At 35.7% G+C, this 16,133-nt stretch overlaps 1 protein-coding gene across 1 annotated transcript in view; it reads right to left on the bottom strand.

Moving 5' to 3' along the window:
- The window catches only part of EPM2A (EPM2A, laforin glucan phosphatase), a 45,775-nt gene that overhangs the window by 12,259 nt on the left and 17,383 nt on the right, over positions 1 to 16,133 (bottom strand). The window lies entirely within an intron of this gene.

Here is a 16,133-nt window from a genome sequence, read left to right as displayed (position 1 = left end):
TCGTTACAAGGCATTTAGACAATATTAGAGAACTCTATCACATTAGAAGGTAGATATTATGGATGCTCACTAGTGTTCCCAGGTACTCCCTTTTAAGCACAGAGGACTAAACTTCCTCTCTACCTCAGTGTTAGACATCATCATGTGACTTGTCTTTGTCAATAAAATATGAGCTGAAGTGACATGTGTCACTGCCAGAGGGACATATTTAAGACCGTATGCATGCTTCTCCACTCTCTCTTTCGCTTTTGCAATGATCATGAAAGCACATGTGGATGCCGCGCTGCTGGAAGACTGAATGTGAAGCTACCTCAGAGAGGACAGCTGCCTTGTAGAGCTAATGCCTTATTGTGTTAAGCCAATTTTGGCATTGTTTGTTACCACAGCATAACCCGACTTGTTCAGACTAATATAAAGCCTAAATAATTTTTGCTTGAAGCCTCTAATATGCAGGAAAGAAATTGAGCAGATGGACTACACATTTATTTAGTTACTTTCGTTTTGAATTGAGAGCACTCATTCTCAACTAGAAACAATTTTGCTTCCCAGAAGATATTTGGCAATGATCCTGGAGACATTTTTGATTGTCATATGGGGTGGCGCTACTGGCATCTAGTAGATTGAGACCAGGGATGTAACTAAGTGTCCTACATTGCACAGGACAGCTCCCCACAACAGAGAATTACCTCATTCGAAATGTCAGTAATGCAGATGTTAGAAAGCCTCGGTTTAGGAGAATAAAAGTGGAATCGAGCTCCTTAGATAGCTGAACAGCATGATAGAATTTTTAGTGTGGTAAAATGGAAAGGGCACTAAACACAAGCCAGAAAAATCTGAGTTCAGATGCCACTTTAGCACAATATTTTTAAAAGCCCTTGGTAGTAACTGTCTCACATTAGGCCAACTTATTTATCATCTCTGAGCCTTTGGTGTGCTCATCTTTAAAATGGGTCTAAAAATAATTCACAGGAATTTTTTTAAGGAGTAAACAAAATTATAAAAGGTATTGGAAAAGGACTGACACTAGTGGATGCCCAATAAATGCAAGTGGAGTTTATGTCTAGTTAATATAATTTACTTATTTTAGTAATTTATTCTGTATTGCAATGACTATTCAAATAACTTTTTATTGCTTTGTCTATTCTTCATTTAAATGCTGCAGAGTATAAAATATTCATCCTATTTTTATATGAAATCCAGCTTGTTTTTCCTTTTGGCTGTTGTTGATGTTAACATAAGGAGCCAACTGACGAATCCTCAAATGTGGTGGATATTACCCATCCTCAATGAAAATATCTTACAAGATCATGCATCATCTTTCTAAAGCTTGAATCCTACTTACCCTCCAGGAGAGGATAAACTAAATTTTTATTTTGCTTGAGTTCTCAGCCTACTGGCTTATTAGGTATTTCCTTGTAAATTACTGAGGATTATTATGGAAAAATAAAGGGAATACAATTTAAAACAAAGAGAAAAGTTAGAAACCCAGGAAAGACTTAATGGCGCTGTCAAGCGGAGCATAAGATCCAAAAGCCTTTTCACATCTGACCGCAAATACTCAGATGCCCCATTAAGCCCAGTGCACTGAGAGAAGGGGCAGCAACGGGGACGCTTTCAGAGTGGCAAAGAGGTGAGCTTAACCAGAACATTCATTATTTGCAGGAATGGAAACCTCACACCCCTGGGTCACTGCCCCTTCCCTCTGGCTATTGAGTGAGAAGGGACCTACCTCTGTCTAGATGTTCTATTCTTCCTTCCATTATCCCTTAAAAATTCCTCTTCCAATAACCTGTTGATGCCTACTAGGTAGCAGTGTTGGGCTGCCATACCTAAACTTTGGGGTTTAACTGAGCATACTAATTAAAGTACCCCAGCTGGAAAAGAGGGAAGTAGACACCTCAGTTTAATAACCAGGAAATATAACAATGGATTTTTATTGGCAAAATCTTGAAGTAGACTGGTAAAATATTAAAATAGATGTTCATGATAAGAAAGCTAAATTCTAAACATTACCCAGAGTTCGCTTAAATATTATACTGTCTGTGCGGGTAGCACTTAGTATTTAGCTAGTAAATAAATGGCAAAATAAAGTGGCTAGCATGCAGGATTCACTTAAAGATCAAAGAAGAGTTCATAGAGATATATAAAGTGTAAATTAGAACGTTTGAGCCTACAAAGTAAGAAAGCAGAATCAGTATATAAAATCACATTGTGTTACTTAAAAAGGTGTTATTCTATCATCTCATTCAGCTCTGGTCTTCAAATATATTTAAACTAACTGGGAACCTTAGGAAATTCAGAATAAGTCAAAGTAAACAGTTCCAAAGTTGATACTTTAACATATATATTTTCCACATCGATTTTTCAAGGGAAATAAGCCCTTGAAATGTATACCCACGCACTCTCACATACATATAAACATCAGTCTCTGTAAAAAAATATTTCTAATTTTAGATAATTGGAAATTATCAAAATTTACAATTAATTATAAATTAATTAATTCTTCTTGTTGAAATGCCAGAAATTAGAATCCATGTTTAAGAAATGAGTATAAAACAATTTCTGAGTTTTTAAGCAAGGTGTTCTGAACCCAGGAGATAGATAACTAAAGATAAATTCTGAAAACAAGCACTGTACTGAGGAATAGAGAATTAAAGTTATAAAGTAAATTTACTGAACCGTTATATGGGATATGGAGACAAAATACTGGGCTTATTAGAAATATACAAATCGATGGATTCTGAATAATCAGCTGAAGTGTCCTTTATATGCACCTTATTTCAATCTGTTGTCTCTAATAGCAGGCGATATATTTCTAGTTATATGATATACTAGAAGTAATAAGATGCATAATGTATTTTCCAAACAGTAATTAAACTTTTACTTATCCATTTAAAAAGAGAATAATTTGACACTATTAAAAATCAAATTGCACTCATCTTGTCTCAGTTTTAATCTTCTTTTGGTGTCCATGATACATTAAACAATTTTAAAAATCAGGATTTCTTTTTTAAAGATGAAAAGAAACTTGCTAAAATGTAAGGAGTAAAAATCTTCTGTAAAGGTAGTTTTAATGAAAGGCATATCGAACTTCAAAGATATAATAAGGGAATAAAAAATATAGCTTATATTGTAAATCACATTGTAAAACTTCCAGAGAATAATTTTATGAATAACTCACTCTCGACCTTAAGTTATGTCGAAGCTTTCTGGCAGATTCACCATAGATTATTTGGAAAAGTCAAAGAGAAACCACTGTACTAAATGGTTACGGACGCTCAGCCAACCAAGACCACAAGTTCTCAAACCTGGTTTTGTATTCAAGTCACATATGGTGCTCTTATTAAAACTTCCATTACCAGGGTCTACCCCACAGATACTCATAAAGTGGCTCTGGAGTGAGGTCTAAAATTCTGCAGATTAGTTTTCCTTAGAAATTAACCAGACTATGTATATTACATATGCAGCCAGATTCCAGAAACTCTAGCCTAGCAGGTCTCATTAAACATGTAGGAGCAGCTTAGATCTTAATACTCTTTTTAGTAGCAGTAAAAAAATATGGATGTGGGAGGACGTGGATTTGCTCAGCTCTACACATGTACATATAAAATTAAGTCCTTACCTTAATCCCAAAATAGTTTCAAGACTGCAAATGATTTCTAGACAGAGTAAGGAATGGGAAACAGTTATGAAAGAGTAGTTTTCAAAATGTGTGCCCGTGTGTTTAATGCATAGTTTCATCTCAAAAGTCAACATTAAATCTAATTCTGAGTCATGACAAATATTTAATATAGTTACATCTATTAAGAATGTACTCTTGTAGAAAAAAAAAAATTATTAACTTGGCTTTTGCCTATTGCCACTAAAATTGAACAAGATTGGATTTAAATAAAATCCATCCTAGGAATATTACAACTTGGCTAAAGTTGTAAAATGCATGGCTGAAATTTCTGAAAACTTACTTACTTGGACTGTAAATCGAAATCAATTTCATTCGCTTGAGTGAATCTGGATTTGTGGTTCCAGGTAATCACATCACAGTACTACACCATTTGCTTCACCTGTCAGGCTAGGGCCAGTGGTAAAATGGCTACTGAAGCATAGGAATCAGAGCCGGCTTGCTATATCTCAGCTGTCAACAGAGGCCTCACTGGCAATAATGAGTACATCAGGCAGAATGTGCATCCACGCACTTTGCAAAAGGGTATTGGCAGGAGGAGGGGTGTGGAAAAGACAGGAGATGTCAGGAAACGAGACCATTATATGGACCCCACATCACAGGTTCTATCACGAATGGCCATGAGAAATGGCAGAATAACCTTTTCCTGAAGGTAAAAATTAGCGTTATTTTCTTGTCCATAGGGAAAAAAAATAATAAGAAAACCACAGGAATGATGACATCATTGTATAAATATAGGCTTTTGTTTATTTCTTATCACATCAAGAGACCATAACTATTGAAGTGCAGTGCCTCTTCTTAGCCACACAAACAAAGCACCGTTTCAAAAATGGAGAAAACAAATTTTGCTGAGGTTCTTTACAAAGAATTTAGGAGCAAAAATGATTAGCACATTTCCTAACTGGAATAACTGTGCTGCATTTATCTTATTTAATATCTTATGGTAAATTCAATATGAAATTAAAAAGTGATCTGGCTCTTAAATAACGGGTAAAGAACCAAAAGTCTAACAGTCTTGTAATTTGGATGTCATTAGTGAGAAAGCAAGAGAAGCATTAAAATCAACCTCCAGTAAGCTCCAAGCTTCATTAGCACATATAACTCCTTCTGCAGAAAATTTGCCCCCTGGTGTCAAGTTTTAAGTTATTAATGCCAAACTTCTATCTCAAAGGGTACTTGTAACAGACTTCAGCTAAAGCCGAATAACTGCTCGAAGATGAATTCCAATTTAGAGAGTGATATAAATTAACTTCTTTATTAAAAAGCACTTTTATTATAGTTTGCTTATGGGTCATAGACTATAATGTATATATAGCACGTGTTAATTTCTATAAGTGCAGTTAGTTTCTTAGATTTTTTGGATGTGCTGTTATGTACTTTATAACCATGTGAACCAAATGTTTTGACACATGTTCTTTTATTTCCTATATTATAAAATGCCATAGAATTAAATTAATTATGAAGATCTGTTATCGGTTGAATTGTGTTTTCCCAAAATTTCTGTGTTGAAGTCTTAATCCTCAGTACCTCTGAATGTGACCTTATTTAGAGATGGGGCCTCTACAGAGGTAATCAAGTAAAAATGAAGCCATTAGGGTATGACCTACTCCACCATGACTGATGTCCTTATAAGAAGGGGAAATCCGGACACAAATATGTACAGAGAGAAGATAATGTGAGAATAAAAGAAGAAGACAACCATCTACAGGATAAGGACAGAGGCAGGGAACAGACCTCTCCCTCACAGCCCTCAGAAGGAACCAACCCTGCAGACACGTTGATCTCAGATCTTTAGCCTCCAGAATGGTGAGTCAATAAATTTCTGTTACTTTAGCTGCCTACATTGTGGCACTTTGTTATGGCAGCCTCAGGAGATGAATATGAGGCTACATATTTGGACTTAGAAAATATACATTCAATCACCCAGATTCTTCAAATATCCATGCATCGGGTCCACTTAAAGTAAAGCATTTTAATAGATATTTTTCACCTTTCGTCTTGATGTTTGGAATTCTACAAGTACAACTCACATTTGGTTGTGGTGCCCAAATTGCCCTCTTATACTCAATACTACCCACACTCCTTCCTACACTCATGTCCTTCAGTCATCATCTGAGCACCTCCAACACGAAGGAAGAGGTGACCAGGACCCCATGGACTATTTGTCTTCCTTCATGATCTAATAACTCAGTTCTAAAGTTCTGAGGTGCCTAGTTTTGATAAATACAGTAGTCTTAGGACCTTAGCTTGGCTTTCAGAGAATGGACCTCAATGGAGAATTGCCTCAAATCTATAAAAGGACAGTCTCTCAGACTCATAACTTCTTAAGACCCTCAGTCTCAGAGAGTTTGGTTTCTTTGTTTTTGTGCATTTATTGTCCTGAAATTTGATTTACATTTCATATTGACAGATTATGGTGGTAAATAAAGCAAGCAGCATGCTTCACTTTCTTAAAGTCCGTCACAAGGTAACTCAAATATTGAGCCAAATAACTAGACTAGCAACCTCAAATGGTTACCTTGAGACAAATGTCAACAAAATATTCCACTAAAACATCCACTTGGCATGTTAATTTTGTTTCCAATACTGAGCATTCCTTGAAAATATAAAATGTGATCTTTGATATTTTTCCTCATTATGAACTTAAAAGAATTTGTTTGAAATTAATCACTTGCATAATAAATTAGGAACCACAGAAGATCAAGGAAGTAGTAAAAAATTAAACATGTGAATTTTTTTTTCTATTTGTTTTAAAGTCATTTCATCTATTCAATAAACATGTAATGATGTTTGCTTTGTGCCAGGCACTCAACAATCAATAGTGAGCAAGACAAAGTATGCCCTCATTTGAGCCTACATTATTTGAGGAAGACAGGCAATATGCAAATAAATAAACAAAATTTTATACAAAACGTATAAAATTTATAAAATTAATATGCAATGTGCTGTCAAGGACATAAACAGAGAGTTAAAATAGAGAACCATAGGGCAGCTAGAGTTCAGATAAGACAATCAGGAAGGTCCTCTCTGAAAAGGTGACATTAAAGCTAAAACCTGACTTAGGAAAATGAGCGAGACATAGAATGTTCTTATGGTGGGAAAGAGTGAGTTATCCCTTAGGGACTGAGAGAAACCAAGAGACATGGAGTGAGGTGAATGAGGAAGGAGTGTGGCATGGGCTAGAGAGAGAAGACCGTGTCAGGCTTTACTGATATGCTTAGGAATTTGAATAGTAATATAAAAGCAATGAAAAACCAATGTAGGATTTTTAAGTACAGGAGCGACATGGACTTATTTTAGTTTTTAAAAGGGAGGACCTTTTGGATAGTGATGGCTTGGGATACACTTATTGGTGCAGATAGAGAGAAGTGGACTAACTCAAAATGTACATTAGGGGGGAAACCAACAGAACTTGTGCATTAATTGGATGAAAGCGTTGAAGAAAAGAAAAGATTCAAAAATGACTCCAAGTCTACTAATGTGATGTTATCGTCTACAATTTCTTAAACAGGCCTGGCCTCAATGAAGCCTATATCTCTAGGTTTTTCTCCTATATATTTTTACAAGTTTCAGATTAACTATTATTTATTTACTAGGCATGATGCTAATGGCACCCATATGCCTAAAGTCTTGAAGATATCAAACTATCCAATTCAAACTTCCTTTCAGTTTTCCACTCAAATCTTTATGTCCATTATGGAAATGTTAATAAGGTAGGGTTTTTATTAGTGTAAGAATTTTTGTACAGAGGCTACATTGCCCATCAATTAGATTTAACTCATATTCAGGAAATATCTATTATAGACAAAGTGGTACAAAATGGAACTGGTTTACTTATTTAATCAATTCACTAAAGAGGTATTTCAAAAATTTATTCTTTGCTCATGTGGGTCTTTATTTCAGCTCTAGACCAAAAATGAATTTAGAAAACAAGAGAGTTAGAATATGAAAAAAATCATGATTTTTCTTCTTTTTTATGTTATTTCTTCATCATTGCTAACCAATCATTTGATTTATTGAAACACAAGGAATTCTTGGTGTGAAAGGGGATTCTATTAAGTACTTTAAGCCATATTAGGTGTTTTCATTATAATTTTATTTACCAAAAAAAAATCATTTGGGATAGTTCTATGGTTATTACTCATCTAGACCAATGCTTCTCAAATACTAATGTGTGGATGAATCATCTGGGGATCGTGTTAGGATGTAGATAGCGATCGAGGAAATCTGGATTGGAGCCTGAGATTCTGCATTTTCACAAGGTCCTCTGTAATACCAATGCTTCTGGCCCTAAGAACACACTCTGGGTAGCAAGGAACCCTCTAATATACACAACACTCAGGTACATTGAAAAGTAAATAAAACACATCTGGTAGGGCAAACAAAAAGACAAGCATTTGATCTCTATTGTCTATGCTAATATCAGAGGCCCAAAGCTAATCCTTCAGGGAGACTTGCTATTAAAAAAAAAAAAAATTCTACTAATTACAGAAAACTCTAAAATCTCTTTAGCCCTCTTTCTTGATTTCTCATCTGCAGGAATCCAAATGGTTGTGTTTACATAACAACCTTCCTAGGTTCTAAAACGTTCCTCTTTTCTCCTTGTTTACAGTGCTCATCGGCCTCTCGATGGGAACCTAAAATTCCCTTTTGTGTTATATTTTAAGATACACAGTTTGAGATTTTACATATATATGCTGAATATTGGGAAAATACACATAAGACTTGAAATTTATGGGACACCTAGGAATTTAAATGGTTGAGAACTCTGATGCAATTAGCAGTGTTGCACTCAGAGGTGTCAGAAATTAGATAAGGATTCAGAAAGGCAAACAATAAACACCTTCTCTCCCCTGTGAGATGTGAGTACTTGGGATGGCAAGGACAAAGAGAGATAGATGCACAACTCAAAATACTGTAATATCGGGACTGCCAAAATCCCCGGGACATTTTGCTTCTTTCATTCAGCTTGAAGTTGGGGCACATATAGTTTATTTGACGATGCCCAGAGAGAAGTCATGACAGTCAGTAAGCCTTCCTACGGATGTGCAAAGCAAAAAGGCCTCTGTTTTCTTTAAGTTACACAGATGCTGAGGATCCAGAGAAATGGAAGAAACAGGCCAGGGTCAGTCATGCTCGGTCTAGTCAATATATTTCTAACTAGGAAAGGTCTTAAATAGTTGGACACGTATTCCAATACAAGTCACAAGGAGAATTAAATACCAATCATATCCACACTATAACTGTCGTATTAAAATTGGTAAATCTCAAATAACCCTAACCATCATGAAATTGCATTCAGTTATGCGGAGCTCTTCTATGCACTTAATTCATTCTGCCATAGACTTTCACCATACAGTTTTATTAAAGACCATCCAATCCACTGAGCATACTTAAATTTCTATTCATTGGAGTGTTTAACTGGTATAAATTGATCTTCAATTTTTTAAGTTAAAGTTGCCTCTTTCATGTTTCATAGCCCAGGACAGTCACCTCCACCTTGTGCGATGTGAGTGCTTATATAGTTTCGAGATATTTTTCAGGAAAACTATTCTGTATTTACAACTAGGGTTATATGTGTGGAGAAATGTTTAGATGTCAAAAATTTTGAAACATATCAGATATCTAAATCATCTGTCCCTTAAATAATATCCATAGGCTCCTATTGAGAATTAAGTCCAGTAGCCAGAGACCCAACACCTATCAAGTCTCAACAGACACAATTTAGATTTCACAGAGACAGTTTGAATATACTTTCTATCTCTGTCTCAAATTACACTACTAGGAGGTAGCACGTATTATTGATCATTTCCATGATCTGACATACTCCCAGTTTACTCTTATATGCTTATTTCCTTTATAATCTCGGTGTCCTCTATAAGTGTTTCTCAGAGTTCCAAACTCTGGTCTCTATTCAATTTACATATTCTTCATCTTACTAATATACATTGCCATCTATAATTGCCATTTACATGCTGGTAAGTTACAAATCTATTGCCTTGGCTCAGACCTCAATGCTTTATTGGAATTCTCTACTCAATGTCCAATAAGTATCAACTGAACTCTTCACCTTCTTCCACTTTTTGCTCCCTACCCACAAACCTAATTCTCTTCTATTGTTCTCGATCTTTATAAATTGTGCCACAAGCTCCCTAAGTCAGGGAACTTTTCTGAATACTTTCCTCCTCCTCTCCCACAGTCAAGAAATAGCTGTAGAATTTATCCTCTATTCTCCATTACCATTACTTTTCTTCATATCCTCAACACTTAAGAAGCGAATTACACCAATAGCTCCTTGAGACCTATCTGAGACCTCATAGTCTGTCTCCCATCAACCGTGAAGCTAGAGTGATCTTTCTGAAACACAAATCTGATCATATGACTCACTACCTAAAATATTGAGGTGACTACCCATCACTTTCAGATGAAGTCTCAAGTTTTTGGCCAGACCCTTTGGAAAATGACTCCACCACATGTCTCTAATCTGCGTCCCACTCTTCTCCTGATGTGTCACGCACTCTCCCTTTCCTGCCTCTAACCCTGCTATTCTTTTTGGACTGCATTTTCAGTGCTCATCTATTCGATTAAGCCTACTTAATCTTCCCTGATCTCCGCTGGCTCACTTTGCTCCTCCTCTTTTGTGTTCCTATAACATGTACAAATGATCACATACCTTTATTTTACTCTAGCCTCTCTGACTCTGAAATGTTGATTTTACTGAGCATTTCCTCCTCTGTACTGGGAGCTGCTTGAGAAGAATGTCTTATTGATCACCATATTCCCAGAACTTAACATCATAGCCAGCATATAGTTAGCACTTTAAAGCAAATAGGTAATTGAATGAATAATAAGTGAATGAGTAAATCAACAACTATAGAAATGTCTTTACTAACTCAAGCTACTTGGTTCATTCAACTATCATCAATTGAACAACGTTCCCACGACTTTTTCAAAACTGGTGAATACTTTTTTCAACTGTGTTATCCCAAAGACATATGTGTTAAACTACTATTTGAAATTAGTTCAAAATAACCTTCTCTGCAGACAAATGTGAAAGCTGTTTTTAGCCAGAATATAAATTGTGTAACTCAGCATGTTTCCTTTTTTGCCTGAAATGCCAGAAAACTTAAAGACAAATTTGGTATTCAGTAGTAGTAATTAGACCGTCTCAAGTCCCTGATAATTTCTATTCCATTTGCTCTTATAGACGGTCTATTTGTATGTAAGTTCTTCTACTGTACATGATTTCTTTTCTAAATTCTTCTATAATAAATTATTATGTGTGTAAGTAGACAGAGAATGGTGCCAAAACCTAACCCTCTAAAATACTTGTTTCTTCCACAGTAGGTCCCAGACATTAACCAGCCACATAAAAGGTACAGACCAGACTCTGTTTGAGCCATAAAGACTTGTCGCAATCTATCAGAATCTATAAGTTTTTTGGTCAGTCCGGTTTTGCAGTTATGTATGTCAGTCCAAAGGCCTCACTCACATAAAACTGATTGAACATAATAGCTGCCAGTACAATTTATCTGCAATAATAAAATTCCACTCAGGTTTGCAATGTGGTCACATTTTTCTTAATTATAACCCATGGACCATAGTCATAAGTTTTGTTTCATGACATGTAATATTTTAAATGTTAGCCGTAAATGCAAATGGACAAATTTAGCAGACAATAACAAATGTGATTTTACAGTAGTGATTCGGAATCTTGGCTACATGCTAGAATCTCTTGGAGGTATCTGTAGAAACACTTATACCAGATCCTCAATTAAAACAGACGTCTGAGGCAGTGGGGTTGGGCCCAGTATCATCTTTGTAAGCATCCCAAATGATTCTAATGATACAGAGCCTGAGAAAGAGGTCAGAGTTGGAGATAAAGACCTGTCATCTTTCCCTTGATCGGGGATTGCCTGACAGATTTTTAAAAGTGAAAAGAATTCTGCCTTTTAAAAATCAAACTGTATATTTACCCATTAAGTGAAACTGCTTATAAAACCTGAATGAAAAGGGGAAATTAGAAGTGATTACTCATTTTTAAAAGGATTTTCTGTCTTTATAAAAGATTAATTTAAGCATTTCTTCAAGTACCAGGTAGTGATTTAATTGATTTGTAGACTTAATCTCAGTTATTAATTATGCTTGCGACCTTTGCAGAGTCACCATAATCTCTCTAGACTTTTCTAATGTGTAAACTGAGAGAACTGGATTAAAGAAGCAATTTCTCAACGCACACTATTTCACAGAGGTGTCTAGATGTTATGAGGAGGTGGAAGGGTGACCGAGGGCACAGACCCTAGAGACAGGCTGCCTAAATTTCAGTCCAGGCTCCACTAATTATCTTCCCTTGGGCAGATGAATTAACCTTTCAGTGCCTCAGTTTCATCTACTATAAAATGGCATTAACAATCCTACATACCTTGTGGGGTTGTAAGATTAAGTGAAATTATCTATGTAAAAGCATTTAGAACAGTTCCAGGCACACAATAAGAACTATTAAAGCATTAGTCATTGGTCTTATTACTAATATTTACACCCCATCCCCCACCCCCAAAAAAGTCAGGGCCTTGAGGATGCTAATGTGTTGGTGAACTTTTAAGAAGGGGACAGACACATCAGGTAGCACTTCAAACATATATATGACCAGTTAACCTTTGGTTTCAGGAGAACAGCTCTCTGTGGAGCATGCTTTGGAGAAAACTGACAATATGATGTATGTCCCTTTCAACTCTAGTATGGTACAATTCATCTCAATGTGTTAGAGACTCAAAAACTTATGGCACGTGGGCCAAATCCAGCCCACCATCTATTTTTATAGATAAAGTCTTCATGGAACACTGCCATGCTCATTTGTTTACATTTGTCTAGATCTACTTTCGCTCTATAACCAAAGAGGTGAATAGCAGCAATAGAAATTATATGCCCCACAAAGCCTAAAAAATATACTGTCCGACCCTTCACAGAAAAAGTTTTCCAATCCCTGCCTTAGATGCGTAATGTGCTGGGAAGCCTGCAGCTCTTCCCCACAGTAACTTAATCATCAAGACAAATTTTATTTCACGAGTGGGAATTTCTATCCCATTGACCCAGCTGGCTGGAGGGAGAAAGGAGACAGTCATCAGTGTGAGATCCAAGGAGTGTGGCTATGGGGGTGGGAGGGCCTCCAGGCATGGACTGAAAAGAATAAACAGTGAGGATCACAGAGGAAGAGAAGCCGATGGGTGAAAAACAGAAAACGATGGAGAAACAGAAGGTGACCTGAAGGCCTTGACCCTAGTTAAAGGCATTCATGTAGGACGGACACTTTCTCCCATCGCCAGTCTGCACATTCTCCCCAAAATATGAGATTTCCTTTATAATTACTAGCATTAATCAAATACAATCCTGGAAAAAATTGTTGTGTTACATTATCTGATTCTTATAGGATAGGTATCATCATCCTAATTTCATTGATGAATAAATCAAGGCATGTACAGTTTAAGCAATTTCACCATCCTGAACCAATGGTTGAGCATGTAGACAAACCTAGTTTTAGTGTCTCAGATTTTCTGTGATGCCTCAACTGAAGTTTTTCAGTTCTAGAACTTCTCTTAAATGCAGAGAAGTGCTGCATAAAAATCTGATGACCAGGATTTCTTAGGCACTGTGCAAAGTAATAGTTTATCACTGGGTAAAGCTTTACTATTTCTACCCATACTATTTCTACCCATATTGCTCTCTACAAGTTTAGCTCTTGGGTGGAGCGGTGATGGACAGGCAAGGTGAGGTAAGGAATCTGTCTGCATCCTGCATAGATAGCAACACTGATGAAATTTATCTTACCAAGAAAGATAAAGACGGGGATTCATTCAATACGAACGGAAAAGAAGCTTACTAAAGAATAGACAAAAATGCACTGTTTGAAATGGCAGCTGCAAACCTTATCTCTTATAGTCCATTGCTACAAAGACTAGTCAGCTTTTCTTACCCAAATGTGAATTAGAAGAAATATAATTTAGTGTTTAGAAAATATGCCTAATTTACCACCGAAGCTATACAATTTGTCTCGAAGTAAGGAATTCTGCATCAGCTTTTTAAAATGATGGTGATTAAGTAGACTACAATATACATCCAATGTTCTTTTCTTTTCATTATTTGTGGCACCCTGATGAAAAGTAATTATGCTGTGGTGAATTTTCCTCTTAGATATAATTTGGACCACTTATCTGAGATTCTCAGAGGGAGCTGACTTGACAACTAAGAGAACACCTGTTTCTAGCAATGTAAAGGAAGCTTTCCTTTTCCTCTGCTTAGCAAAGCATAGCATTTCTGCAGCCAGAAATACTGAGTGATGTATTAATGAACTGCCTTCTCCATCCAGCCAATTGAATCAGGAATTAAATGGTGTATTTTTTATATTTACATCAAGAAAAAAGAATGGTCATGAATACAAAATAACCAAAGGAAAAGGAGTATGGCAGTGATCGAGAGTGCTTAGCTATACTGATGTCCACCCTGTCAACCAACATACCTGCAATTAGTATGTCCCTTGGCTACCCAGATGCTTTAAAAAAAATCTCATAATTTGGGATTCTGTTATTTTATTAAATAGGTCAAAAGAGATCTGTAGAAAATGTGTATGTTTTATTGTTTCCAACACACACTGTGCATGTGAAAGTTCTATCCATCTTCTTCTCAATGCCATTAAAAGTAGGCAGCTGGCATGATAGGAGTCACAAAAGGAAGATGGTCCCATGGCTTTACTAAAACACCAAGTAATTCAATTTTCTGACTAGGGCCCATGAAGCTTCAGGTATACTTTTAAGAGGCTTTATTTGTTTCTTTTATACTGCTTTTACTGTGGCTTTTTCGTCATGTTTTAACAAGCATAAAAAAGCACTTTAGCAAATACAACCGTTTGATCTCATTATATTCTCGAGATGAACATCAACAAGGAAAATAAGTATTGTACCAGAGATGTAAAACTCCATTTAGGTGGATATATTGAAAATCACTTAATGGACTTCAAAGAAATTTGTTTTTCTTTGCCTATACTTTACCAACCTTTTTTTTTTTTTTTTTTTACTTTTTGATACCTTTCCTCTAGTTTAAGTACATTAGAACTTGCCATATGTCAGAAGAATAATGTGTACATTTTACTAATTTTCTGAAGGGAAATGCTACAACAAGTTATCTTGGTTGTTTATCATTGTAACACATTAGGATTTTTGTGCCCTATAATTGTTTAAAAGTATTTGCAAAACTGAGCACATAAATTTTAAAAACCTTTCTACCGAAACGTAATATGTATTAAAAATGTAATGTTCGATAAATTTTTTACAGAGTGAATATATCCATATAGCCAGTACCCAAATCTGGAAAAAAAAGTTCTTTTCCTACTTCTTTCTAGTCATTACAAGAAGAACCACTATCTAGATTTATGACACATAGATTAGTTTTGCCTGTCACGGTGGGTTCGTGAACTTCTATTATCTTGCTTAATCTACAAACAGAAACAAAGACATGGAGATATGGGACAATTTATATAATGCCATGCAACTCTTAAAGAACAAAGTCTAAACTTTTCATATAATATGCTTTCCACAGCATTGTCTGCTATCTCTAAAAGCCTTCCTAATAACCAGTGAAAACAGAACTCCATATGACAAGCCTATCATTTTTGTATATTAATTTCTGTCAGCTCGAAACATAAGAGTTAAAGGATGCACCCCATGAAAAATCTTTATCCAAACTAGACTTCTGATATTGTTTCCACGGACCTCCGGGACACTCCTCATCTAGATAAGCAGATTAAACACAAGAAAAGGATAGAAGACACGAGATGCACGACAATCTGTCAGTTGATTTTTTTCCACTCAAGTCGTAGCTTCCATGATCAAGGAAAAAAACAATCCAAGGAACGCTTCAGTAATTTTGGAGTGTATACTCAACACACAGGCTTTGAAATAGCTTGCAGGAGTATAAAAGTAAATAAGATTCAGTCCCTCACAAAACAGTGACACCAGTCCTCTAAAATAATATTTGGGAGGTACAAGTCATAATTTATTTTCGAATTCATGAAATGAAATGACTTCAATAATAATAATAATTTAAGATCTAAAGAACCCAAATTTGTAAGAAATATGGTACTTTATGAGGATGTTTCTTTTAGGCTTTAGACCTTCCTAAAGCTTTAAAAGAGAATTGTGTTAGGGATTGGCATAGCTAAAAATCTTTTGGTTGGTATTTCCACTGAACTCATCCTGATGCAACCAAAAAAACTACTGAAAAAAGAAGAGAAAAGAACTTTGGCATTTGCCTATTCAAAAATGGTTTTAAAGTTACAAATACATCAATTTATGATACTGAAATTTAATACTATGTCATAAAGCAGGACATAAGCTTAGTCCTTAGTATTAGGAAGGTGTTTTTAAGGTTGCTATTACTGGATATCTTTAGCTTTTTGACCCAA

The sequence above is a fragment of the Pteropus vampyrus genome, unplaced genomic scaffold, assembly GCF_000151845.1.
Source record: "Pteropus vampyrus isolate Shadow unplaced genomic scaffold, Pvam_2.0 Scaffold24, whole genome shotgun sequence".
NCBI classification, from domain to species: domain Eukaryota; kingdom Metazoa; phylum Chordata; class Mammalia; order Chiroptera; family Pteropodidae; genus Pteropus; species Pteropus vampyrus.
The sequence above is the reverse complement of the archived record's forward strand: the minus strand, read 5'-3'. Positions and strand labels throughout refer to the sequence as shown.